Source organism: Felis catus, chromosome B1, assembly GCF_018350175.1.
Source record: "Felis catus isolate Fca126 chromosome B1, F.catus_Fca126_mat1.0, whole genome shotgun sequence".
NCBI classification, from domain to species: Eukaryota; Metazoa; Chordata; class Mammalia; order Carnivora; family Felidae; genus Felis; species Felis catus.
Window position 1 is genome coordinate 34,244,285 of NC_058371.1, and position 12,462 is coordinate 34,256,746.

A 12,462-nucleotide genomic window follows, 5' to 3' on the forward strand; every position below is an offset into this window, starting at 1 on the left:
TAAAAGTAAAGATAACATTTCCAAGGTCTGGGATGGGGAAATAAGCAAAAAATAGAATGTTTAATCAATGCAAACATTCTTGGAATCTGAAACATCTGGGAGAGCTGGGGTGGTGTGGGGGGAGCCCGGAAAGGGGGGGAGGGGTGGGTAGGGACTTGACATTCTTATCCCATGTTTATCTAAAGCAGGAGCTGAATAACCTGCTCTTAACTGCCCCCCAGCAAGGCCACATGGTGGCTGCTAACTTTTGTTACTAAATACAAGGATATCTCTCACTTTGAGAACCCTCAAGACTCAATCATCTAACTTTACCAGATTAATAGAAGTTCAGGACTGATTACCTACATACATTTGGAACTGCCTAAACATATATAACCCACAACTCGTCCTAGTGGGTTTGATGAGGTTCTTTTTTTTCTTTTTTTCTCAATTTACATGTTACTTTTTAAGAAACCAGGTGCTGTGCAAAATGAGGCCTCTCTGCACACTGGACATTTAATTCAGAGAGAGAGACCTCCCTGAAAGCTAATGGCATCTTGTAAGAATATCATGGCTAACTAGATAGATATCTACAAGCTAACACATTAGTTACTCCCTTCCTCCCTGTTTGATTGACACCACTCATCCCAAGAGTGTTCTTGATGGTGAAGAAAGATGTCTGATGGTATACATAAGCCAATTTACATGAACCGAATGAAGATCATTCTTGTTAAGGCCCATAGTTTTTAATCCAACACAGATCTGACCGCAGGGCATCAAGGTGGAAAGTGGCTAGAACCAAGCCCCAGGAGAGCCCCATGTGTGCAAAAGCAGACTCGACCTTCTCCAAGCTGCGGAGGACTGCCTCACGCTCTGCTAAATCATGGGCCCTAGAACCCAGTAAGTGACAAAAAGGGAATCAGTGAAAGAGTGGGTGCTTAATAAATGGATGGAGAATTATTATTATCGCTTTCCTTCCTCCCCTTCACCTTGCCTCATATATTACCTCATTAATCTGCACCTCCGTCCAAGAAGCAGGTATTATCGTCTCCATTCTCCCAAGGAAGCTCCACAAGTACAAGTAACTTGTCCAAGGTCTCACACCAGCAAGGTGTCGAAGCGAGATTTAAGCCCTGATCTACCAATCACACTTCTGGGGTTGCACCATGCTGTGTTTTTTCCATCACACATTCTTTCTCCTTTGCCTTTGCCTGCAAAGCCATGACCCAAAGCTCTCCTGTTTGCTTCTTCCATCTCCAAGCCCACAACTGGTCTCGCGAAATAGGTCACCTTCGTCATAAAGAAGGAGCCGCAATAATGTGGAAGTGGCCATGTTTTTCTCGTGTCTGTGTTGCTCTGGTCCAAGCACTGTCGCTCTTACAGAGTAAGTATGATAACCACCGAGTGAACAATGAATGAATACAGCTAGTGACGTAGATACCGCTTAGATCATCAACTTGGAGATGAGAACATAGGTACAGAGAGGGTAGGGGGCAATTGCTTACCCCACATTTGGTCCTTGCCTTGCTGAGAGGTAGTTCTGCCTCTTTACCCTGAGGGTCCTCACAGCTTCTGCTCAGAAGCTCTGCCTCCCCTGATTGTGGCTCCAGACTCAGCCAGTCTGAGGCTGCCCCAAATTCTCAGCAGCCAGCAGGTGCACTTGGCCACATGAAGGCTCTCCGTTTCCATCATGGTGTCACTCCTGTGTTCTCTTTAACATAAAAAGAAGAGCCTGAGAAATAAAGCCCTTTGGGGAAAACAAGATCAATTGCTTTCCTTTCACTGTAGGCAAATTTTATATTAGACTCACCTTGTGATCAGAGTGGGCTGGGAAGCATATCTGGGTAAAGTAAATCTTACTTCTCTATTCTCTCCAGTTTTAAAATGTGCTATGACCACAAAAGTTGCCTATAGGCAAACTTGGCAATTTGGTGTGGACAGTTCGGGGTGGACGGGGTTCAAATTTTGCCAGTTATATGGTTTGGCAAGTGTGTATTTCAGCAGGTAGAGCCACAATGACTAAAAGTACCACATCACAGAATTGTGGAAATGGGATTCCTGCTCAGCTGTTAACCTTCTTTTGTGCAATTCCTAGCAACTCCCAACTCTTTCCTGACTCCGGACATCAGCCGTTCATCCGCTTTCCCAGATCCTCAAATTTGTTCCCAGGGTGGGAGACTCCCTGACTCTCCAACTCCAAATTCCCAGAATTTCGTTTCCTTCTTTCCTTTGTCTAGATATTTATAATTTTTGATAGAACTTCACTGACTACCATAGATTCACATTATGTTTAAAGCTTAAGGTTATGCAAAATGAATAATTTACTACTCCAGCAATACAGTAGGTCCGACATTTACTTGGGATGAAGCCTGGCTGTGATAAGGGTGTTATTATGTTATTGATATTGTTCTTGATATTAAGAGTCTCTCTGTGATTAAAAGCATCACTCTAGGATTAAAGGTGACAAAACATCTAGACTGCTTTTCTCACACTGGAGTGTCATTTAAGTCACTTCCAAAGCCTGACAGGTAGTTCCTAACAAATGAACTCACATTCAAAAGAACAAATAAGTAGACCTCAACGTATTGCTAAATCCCCAGAGCAAAAAATCATTTTAGACGGTCCTATTAGAGACTAAAATTTTATTTAAGACAATATGACCGCCGGATGGCTCAGGGCCCCCCTCCCACAAAGAGCAAGCAGGTGAAATTAAAGTAGACCAATAAGGATGTCAGGCCTCTCCTAATTCTAAATAACCTTTTTGACTTTAACTACTTGAGAACTACACTACATGGTCTCTATACATTATCTCATTGAAATTTCCCAGCAATTCTATAAGGTCAGTATTTACTCTTCTGATGATCAGGTGACCCTCAATCATATTTTAAAAAACAGAAACAATGGGTTTAGTTGTGGATGCATACCATTAGATTTCCCAGCAGGATATACAGGTAGGAAGATCCTGCTAGAAACTGGGCCTGAACGTTGATTAGGCAAGAGCAAGAATAAATCGCTCAGATATTCTGTTGAATGAAAGAGCCAGACCAAAACAAGGGTACAAACTCTGTTTTATACACACACACACACACACACACATATATATATATATATATGGTTTATATATATATATATGGTTTATATATACCACATATATATGGTTTATATATATATGATGTATATGTATAAATATATATGCATATATATACACATCATATATACATCATATATACATATATATATGTATATATATGGTTCAAGGACAAGTAAAATTGATCTATGGTCAAAAAGCTTAAAAAATATTTCCCTTTAAAGAATGGTAGTGACTGGGACATCTGGGTGGTTCACTCAGCTGAGCACCCAACTTCAGGTCATGATCTTACAGTTGATGAGTTCAAGTCCCTCATGGGGCTTGCTGCTGTTTATTAGCATGGAGCCTGCTTCAGATCCTCTGTCCCCCCTCTCTCTGCCCCTCCCCCGCTCGTGTTTTCTCTCTCTCTCTCTCTCTCTCTCTCTCTCAAAAATAAATAAAACATTAAAAAAAAAAAGAAGAATGGTAGTGACTAAGGAGGAACATGATGGGATCTTCTAGGGTTCTGGACATGTTCTGTATCTTGAACTGGATAGAGATCATATATGTATGGAAATCCATTAACTATACACTTAAGATTAGTGCCTGCTATAGACTGAATGTGTGTGTCCCTCGAAATTTTTTTTCTTTGATATATAAAGTGAATTTTATTTTATTTTATTTATATTAAATATAATTTATTGTCAAATTGGTTTCCATACAACACCCAGTGCTCATCCCAACAGGTGCCCTCCTCAATGCCCCTCACCCACTTTCCCCTTGTCCCTCGAAAATCATATGCTGAAATTCAATCCTCAATGTGATTGTATTTGCAAGTGGGGTTTGGGGAGGTGATTGGGTCATGAGGGGAGAGCCCTCATGATAGGATTAGTCGCCTTGTAAAAAGAGACATGTATGATCTCTCTCCTCTCTCGCTCTCACCCTCTCCCTCTCCTTTTCCCTCTTCCTTGCAAGGATAGAGGGCAGCACACCAAGTGCATACTAGGAAAAGGGTTCTTACCACCAACCAAACTGGCCAGCACTTTGATCTCAGGCTTCCAAGCTTCCAGAACTGTGAGAAGTAAATTTCTGTTGTTGAAGCTACCCAGTCAATGGTATTTTTGTTACAGCAGCCCAAACTAAGACAGCACCCTTGGCACACTTTACTATAGGTATATGTTAACTCAGTGATAAGAAGAGAAAGAGAAGAAAAATAAATCTAGGCCTGGAGTTCAAGAGAGAAGAGGGGCCTGGACACACAGATCCTAGGGTCACTGGCCTAGAATTAGATGAGCCTTTGCAGCGAAAGCAGAACCGGCTGCTGGGGAGCTCAGCCCCATGCTGGAGTTGTGCAGTTCAAACGTTCACAGCCAAGTGCAGCAGCCCTCAGAAAAGCATGAGGAATGCGGAGAACATTCTGTGAGAAAATGAGGAGGAAGGATACCAGGGGATCATCAGCATGTAAAGGACAGGCAAGAGAGAATCCTCAAAAGAGGCACATCTTAGCTAAGAACCTGGTCCATTGCCTACCAAGCACACTGACAGATACATAGGAGATGCTGAGCTAATGAACAGATAGATACAGGCCACATGAGGCAAACCACTATGACTTTCACATCTGAGAGAAGAATATGGTAAATGTTTTCAAGACACCAACTTTGAGAAACCAGTTTTAAAGATGAAAGGGAGTAGGGGCGCCTGGGTGGCTCAGTTGGTTAAGCGTCCAACTTCGGCTCAGGTTGTGATCTCATGGTTTGTGAGCTCAGGCCCCACGTCGGGCTCTGTGCTGACAGCTCAGAGCCTGGAGCCTGCTCCAGAATCTGTGTCTCCCTCTCTCTCTGTCCCTCCCTGCTCAGACTTTGTCTCTCTGTCACTCTCTCAAAAACAAATAAAACATTAAAAAAAAATTTTTTTTTTAAGAGGAAAGGGGGTAAAAATGAGTCCAGGGCCTGGTTTGGTGATGGAAGGGCAGTGAAAGAGCAGACCTAGGCCGGCCGACTCCATCTTGTTCTGTATCCTCCATCTTTTTTTTTTTTTTTTTTTTGTATCCTCCATCTTGAGTGACTATGTCCCCGACATGGCCGCAGAAAGAAGTTCCCGCTCAAACCTCAGACCACGCCTCCTCCCCTTGAGTAACTTCCCGCTCACCCGTTCAACATGAGTTGGGGCCTAGGCATAGATCTGTGGTCAGGGAGCCATCCTGAGGGTGCAGAACAGGTGGAGGAAAGCCTTGAGTTTCCTTGTTTCACCTGGGGGTGGGCTGGGATGAGTCACTGGGGAAAGGAGAGCTCAGATGAAGGTGGAAAGATGGCAAGAGAACCCTACAACCCAGCACTTACTCTCTCTGCACCCCTGAGAAAGAGGCTGGGTGACCTGAGGGCCAGACTCTTCTGATTTGGGGGAGCAGGCCCAAGACCACTGACACTCTGAGAGCAGGAGCTCAAGGACAGGAGGTGGATGGGCTTTCCTCTTTGTAATCACTCTACTTTAAACCTTTCAAACCACGCCTGGCAACCTGCGTGAAGGGACTCCGACCCTTCCCCAGCCAATTGGCTAGCAAGCCAATTGGCTGAGGCCACGACCCTGCCCCAGCCAATTGGCTGAGGCCACGACCCTTCCCCAGCCAATCGGCTGAGGCCATGATCCCTATAAAACCTTTGTGCTCTTGAAACCTGCTCTCTCTCTCTCCGGTATCTCACCGCTGGGTGGGTGCAGGTAGGGGATTGAGCTCGAGCTAGCTCAAATAAAGCCTCTTTGCTTTTGCATCAGACTCGACTCCCTGGTGGTCTTTGGGGATCACAAATTCTGGGCATAACAGGCAGGAGAGAAGGAGGGTCAGAAAAATGGGTTTGGGGATCCAACTCGATGGCCAAGAGCTTAGGAAGAGAAACAGGCCTTAGAAAGAGAAATCAGGCGTGTGTGCTAAAGATGAATTCTGGTGTGCTCACATTCGTCCTGAAGACCAACTCTACTTGACAACAAAAACAAAGAAACAACCAAAAACCCTGCAAAGTGCGGTAGGTCGAGTAGGAAAATGTTGGGTGACTGTACGAGGAAACAGGACAGGAAACAGGGTGAACCTGAGTCCTGACAGGGTGTTTGTGATAATTGAGGGAAACCCGTGACAGCTCTGTGGTTCCTCATGGCCATAAGCATCCCGTTGTTGCTCAAACCCATGGCGTGCATGTGCACAAAGACGGGGTTAGCCTGCAAATGACCAAGAATGGTCCCTCCACCCCTCCATTCAGAGAGCTGGAGGACCTATTGTGCATTTAGAGTACATTTAGAGTATGTGCAAAAAAAAGACAGATGGCACTTGACATAGCAACCAGCGTAGAGCTTGCGTAATGACATTCATAATTCTTGGAAGTCACAGCCCGCTCCCAGAACCCTGCAAAAATATACCATTTCTTTGTTATAACTGCCCCATATCTCCCCAGTGCAACTAAGATCCTCTATCTGAGTGTGTCTGGATTCCCTTGTCTCAAGTGTGCACTTTTGCTTTGCAGTGAATTCTCTTCTGCTAGATGGTACTCGGGTTCTCCACTGAATTCTTTCTCATGGGCAAGTCAAGAACCGGGCACCAGCTGGTGGTTAAGGTCTCAGGGTCTGAGAACTCCCCCAGTCTCTGGTATCATATTTTTGGCAAGCCAGCAAGGAGATAGTTGACTGCTTCCACTCCCACCACTCTGATACTCACTGATCTCCCTTCCTTTTCTGCTGTCTCTTTCAAGAGACTCCAGAAATAGTAAGTGCCTCCAAATTCCACCTGGCCTCCACAGACAGGTAAGTCTACTCAACAAATTGTCCTTATGGGAGTCATTGGACCTATTCTAGTGATGGCCCTCCTAATTGCTCTTCTAGAAGTCCTGCCTTTTATTTCCATCCTCTCTGTAGGCCTGGACATTTCCTCTGCTCCTTTTAGAAATGCTTTGGACTTCTCTTCCAAGGTCTTGTCATCCCCAAACCTTAAAAATTACACCCCTTATTTATCTGGACTTTGATTCCTCTAACCTTGAAAGTGTTCAGGAATTGCTACACCAAACAGTAGGCACAATCAAGCAGTTAAAAGGGTGATCACCACCCTCTAGAAGTCTCCTGTGTGAGGACAAGTTTGTCATGGAATGGGCTACATGGCCTTTAGGTCACCCACCAACCTCAAGCAAATGTCCATGCATCAATGCACACTATGAAATCACACATATCCAATGCACAGCAACCCTGAAGAAGCACTTTTATTTTTATTTCAAGGACTGCCATTTCACTCTGACTTGAACATAGCTTCTGGAAAAATCTCCCTATTGCCATTGCGGTTAAGGGGACTATTGATTGTCTTAGCAGTTTCAAGTTTCATCAGACTTTTGAACAACCAATTGAGTCCTTGTCTCCAACCACACAAGATTTGGGGGGACCACCATTTCACTCTGCCTTTAATGCTGTCTCTGGAGAATCTCTCTCTTAATAACCTCTACCCCTCTGTATGCAGTCTACGGAAGTCAGTTCCACTGGCTGCTGGACAAAAGTTCTCTCATCTATCTTGGGACCAAACACTCCAAAACTACTCCTCTACTCACTGGCCTTCACTACCCAGCCACACCTGAACTCCCTGCCTCTGTGTTGCTTCCTGGGTTAGTCACAGTCTGTGGATTGACCACCTCATGGACCCATGGGACCCACACTGCCTTTCTTTTTGCTTCCTAAAACATGCCCTTACTTGTAATCCCTCTTTTGTCCCTAATCTGGATCACTTTGCAAACCTAGGCCTCTCCTGGCATTTGTCCTGGTGAAGCAGGCTCACTCCTCCTTCAAGGAAGAGCTTCTTTGTAGGCTTTTTAGGGGTTATGTAAGGAAGTCTCTCTTTACCAATTTCCTTTAAGGCCAAATTCTACAGACCATACTGTGTGGCACTTCGTCTAATATCCATCTGAACCAGACCAGTACAAGAGTCAACATTTTGCCTGCTCTCATAGAATTCAACCTACAATGTAGACTCCTCGGTTCTGGAAGCCTCCTCCTTCTTTCCAAAGTCCCAAGGGCTGCAGATACCTGGGCACATGGGGAGCTGAAGATCCACTCCCTGGAGTGGACAGGGTGGATGCCTGGGCATGGGCTATGAGTTCTCTCACTAGAATGGACACCATGGGGGACCAGAGGATCCCAGGGATGCCTGGATGCCAGGAATTAGCTGGAAGCCAGGGATGCCAGTCTGTGTCAACAGGCTAGACAGGTCCTCTCCGTGTAGAATGAACACCAAGATACTTGGTCTTTTTCCTTCTCCTTTCTCTTCCAGGCCTTCTTTAGTGCCCTGTAACTCTCCCCTGGGCTGCATTTCTAAAAATTGGGAAGCCTTCAAACTAGACAGCTGAAAGAAAAGGAAACTGATCTTTTTCGGCAATACTGCCTGGCCTCAATATAAATTGGAGGGAAGATAATTTTGGCTTAGAATAGGACCCTAAATTGCAATACTATACTACAATTAGACATACATTACAAATAGCAACAAAAATGGACAGAAATCCCTGATGCACAAGCATTTATGGCATTACACCAAAACCCTGACCTTTGGAAGACATGCCATCTCTATTATGCACATACCCCTTCTGGTCCTCCTAGCCAAGAACCTGACATTGTAGACAATACTCTATTGGGAAGCCCCCATCCCACTAGGGCACCCACACCTCCACCACCTGCACCTCCTTTTCCGGAGATAATACCTTCTCCTGAAAGGTATTATCCCTTCAGCTCCTCTGACACCAGCTGCTTCGTCTCCTTGTCAACCCCTGTATCCGCTCCTCCCCAGGAAGGGCAGTCCTGCTGGGCTAACACATAAGGGAACTTCTTACCATGCAGACTCTTCTAAACTGTGCCCATCAGGGGAAGCAGCCAATGGCAAGGCGGGCACTATTCAGGTCCACATTCCCTTCTCCATGACATATCTGGCCCAACAAAAACAGCAAGTGGGCAGATTTTCTAAAAATCCAGACAAGTTTACAGAAGATTTCCAGGCTTCTGATCTCTCCTTTGTTTCAAGCTGGGGAGATCCACATATTATTTTCCCTACCAATGGCACCCTAGATTTAAAACAGTGTACCTGGATAGAGGTTCAAGCCTCTGTTGACACACAGGTTGCCAGGGATCTTGAACAATACCCTACAGGAACAAATGCTGTGCCAGTTCAGGATCCCAGTTAAAAACTATCAGAGGGGAAGGGAGGGAATGCATAGTAAAAAACCATATGGCGACCTGCCTAATTGAAGGAATTAAAAAAGTGCATTATCAAGTCCATGAATTATGACAAAATCTGGAAAATTACACAAGGAAAGAAAGAAGATCCCACCCTACTTCAAGGGTGCCTAGTAGAGACCCTTAAATGATATACTAATATAGACCCTGGGACCCCTGAAGAACAAGTCATCCTGGGAACTCATTTTATCAGTCACATCTGTGCCTGCCATCAGGCGCAACCTGCAAGAGTTAGTTTTGGGGTCTCAAACCCCATGACCCAACTAATGACTGGAATTTGGAGTTCATAACAATCAGGACCAAGCTGAGGAGGAGACAAGGACTCAATGTGGCAGATAAAAGAGTAAGAAACAGGTATCGCTAACAGCTGTGGCAATTACCAAGGCCCTGTAACCTCAGGGTTACCCTTTGAGGTGTTCTGGACCTACACCAAATGCTGGGGCTTGTTATAACTGTAGTGAGCAAGGACACTAGAAATCAGAATGTCCCCACCAGGTGAAGGTTCGTGGGGTCATACCTAAAGGACACTGCCACCAAGATGGAAAAAAAGGCCACTAAAAAAATGATTGCCCTCAGATTCTTAAGGGAAGAGAGGGTTCCCAAATCCATCATGGCTGCCCCCATTGACAACTTATGGGACTCAAAGACCCTGGTAGCTCCCTTGACCTTGACCATCACAGGTAATGGTCTATGGACCACAGGAGCCTATGGACCAATCCTAGATGTGGCAGGTAGAAATGTTAATTGCTTAATTGACACAAAAAGCCACTTACTCTGTCTTGACTGACCATTTGGGCCCTCATCCTCCAAAAGCTTAAGATTACCCAAGTTGACAGTAACTCAAAGTTAAAATTTTCACCCCACCATCAATTGTAGGATTGGTGACCAAATGACTTCACATCAGTTTTGGTCATGCATGAATGCCCCACCCCTTTGTTAGACCATGACTTTTTGAGCTCCCTGGAACTATTTTATGTCTCGGAAGTCAGGGACACAAATATTTCTGGCCCTGGTCATGAGCGAACATCAAAACCCACCAACAAAAGTCCCTGCTGAAATTTGGACTCAAGTCAATCCATGCATGATCAGGGACTTTCTGGAAAGGCCAGTGATGTTAAGCCAATAACAATCTTTCTTAAAGGCAAAACCAAATTTTTCCTCCTAAGAAACAATGTCCACTTAAGCTACAGGCCAAGCAAGGACTCTACTCCCTCATATTTAAGTTTCTCAAACATAGACTCCGAGTGCCTTGCCAATCACCATGCAACAACCCCATTCTCCCACTTAAAAAACCCAGCGGGGAATACCACATGGTACGGCGTCTCACAGCCATAAACGAGGCAGTTGTTCCTGTCTACCCTACGGTGGCAAATCTTGACACCGTCCTCACCCAGATCCTTAGTGATACTTGCTGGTTTTCTGTTCTGGACCTGAAGATGATTTCTTCTGCATACCCCTGCATCTGGACTCACAGTTTCTGTATGCCTCTGAAGGGACAGATCCTCTCTCCACTGTTGACCAAAAATACACCTGGACTGTATTACCTTATGGTCTCAGAAACAGTCCTCATCTGTTTTACGACAACCGGTAAAGAAACTCAGAGAACTGAAACTAGAGACCGGGGTATTCTTCCAGTATGTGTTTGGCCTGATCTTATGAAGTCCCACCAAAGAAGGCTCCAATAAAAACACCACCCTAACCTTAAAGTTCCTCAGGGATAAAGGGTTTCGGATTTCCCCATCAAAGGTCTAAATCTCTCTACAAGCAGTTAAATAAATACGTACGATATTTTAATCCCTGGGAGGAGGACCTTGTCTGCAAAAAGAAAAGAGGCCATACTCATGACAGGTCCTCCCTAGTCAAAAAAAAACAAAAACAAAAACAAAAACAAAAACAAAAAAACACAACTCAGGACTTTCTTTGGGATGGCAGAATTTCGCCATATCTGAATCCCATGCTTTGGGCTCATTGCAAAGCCCCTTTATGGGCTGCTCAAGTGGACAGGGGAACAAAAAAAGGCTTTTCAAGTCATCAAAGGCCACTTAACAACCATCCCTACCCTTGGGATTCCCGACCTGGAAAAGCCCTTCTCTCTATATGTAGATGAAAACTGGAGTAGCCCTGGGAGTCTTCACCCCAAAACTAGGAGAAATCCCCAGACCTATGGCCTACTTCTCTAAACAACTAGACTCTATAGCCAGTGGGTAGTCAGGCTGCCTACAGGTGGTAGCAGCCATGGCCCTCCTAGTTGAGGAAGCTACTAAACTAACTCTGGAACAACCTCTGGAAGTTCTTATACCCCATCATGTACAAGGAGTTCTGGAAATAAGCAGACACCAGTGGTTGACAAGAGGATGCTTAACTAAATACCGAGTCTTCCTGTTGGACTTCCCAGATATAACCCTTAAAGCCCACCAAACCCTAAACCCAGCAATGCTGTTACTTGTTGGGGTACTCTTGCACAAGAACTATTGAACAAACCTATTCTAATAGTCCGGATCTAAAGGACAAGCCTCTAGAAATTCCAGATGAGGGTTGGTTTACAGATGGGAGCAGCTTTGTAGACAATGGAATTAAGGAGAGTTGGATAGGCCATTGTTAACCTCCATCAACTTATAGAGGCCAAACCCTTATCACCTAGCACCTCTGCAGAGAAGCTTAACCTGCAGCTCTCGCTCAAGTGCTTCAACTGGGAAAAGACAAAAGGATTAACATTTATACTGACTCTAAATATGTCATTCTGGTTCTACATGCTCATGGAGCCATCTGGAGAGAAAGGGGTCTTTTACATGAAAAACAAAAAAAAAGTCTCCTACAAAACTTGGCCCTAAGATAGGACAGATCCTGCAGGCAATTTAAAAACCTCTAGAAGTGGCTGTAATATACTCCAGAGACCACCAAAAAGGTGACTCAGAAACAACTACAGGAAACACGTTAGCAGACAAAACAGCAAAAAGGACAGCTGCTACAGAGACCATTAAAACCACTACTTTGGCCTTGAGACCCCCAGGCCTCTCTGCCTCTAACCCAAAATTTACTCCAATAGAGCCAGAGTGGGCTAAACAAAGAGGGTTTAATAGAGACCCTAGTGGATGGTGAATAAGAGAAGACAAATGGCACCATGGTGCCATCCCCAGATGGCACCTATGGAAAGTCATGAAACAGATACTCAA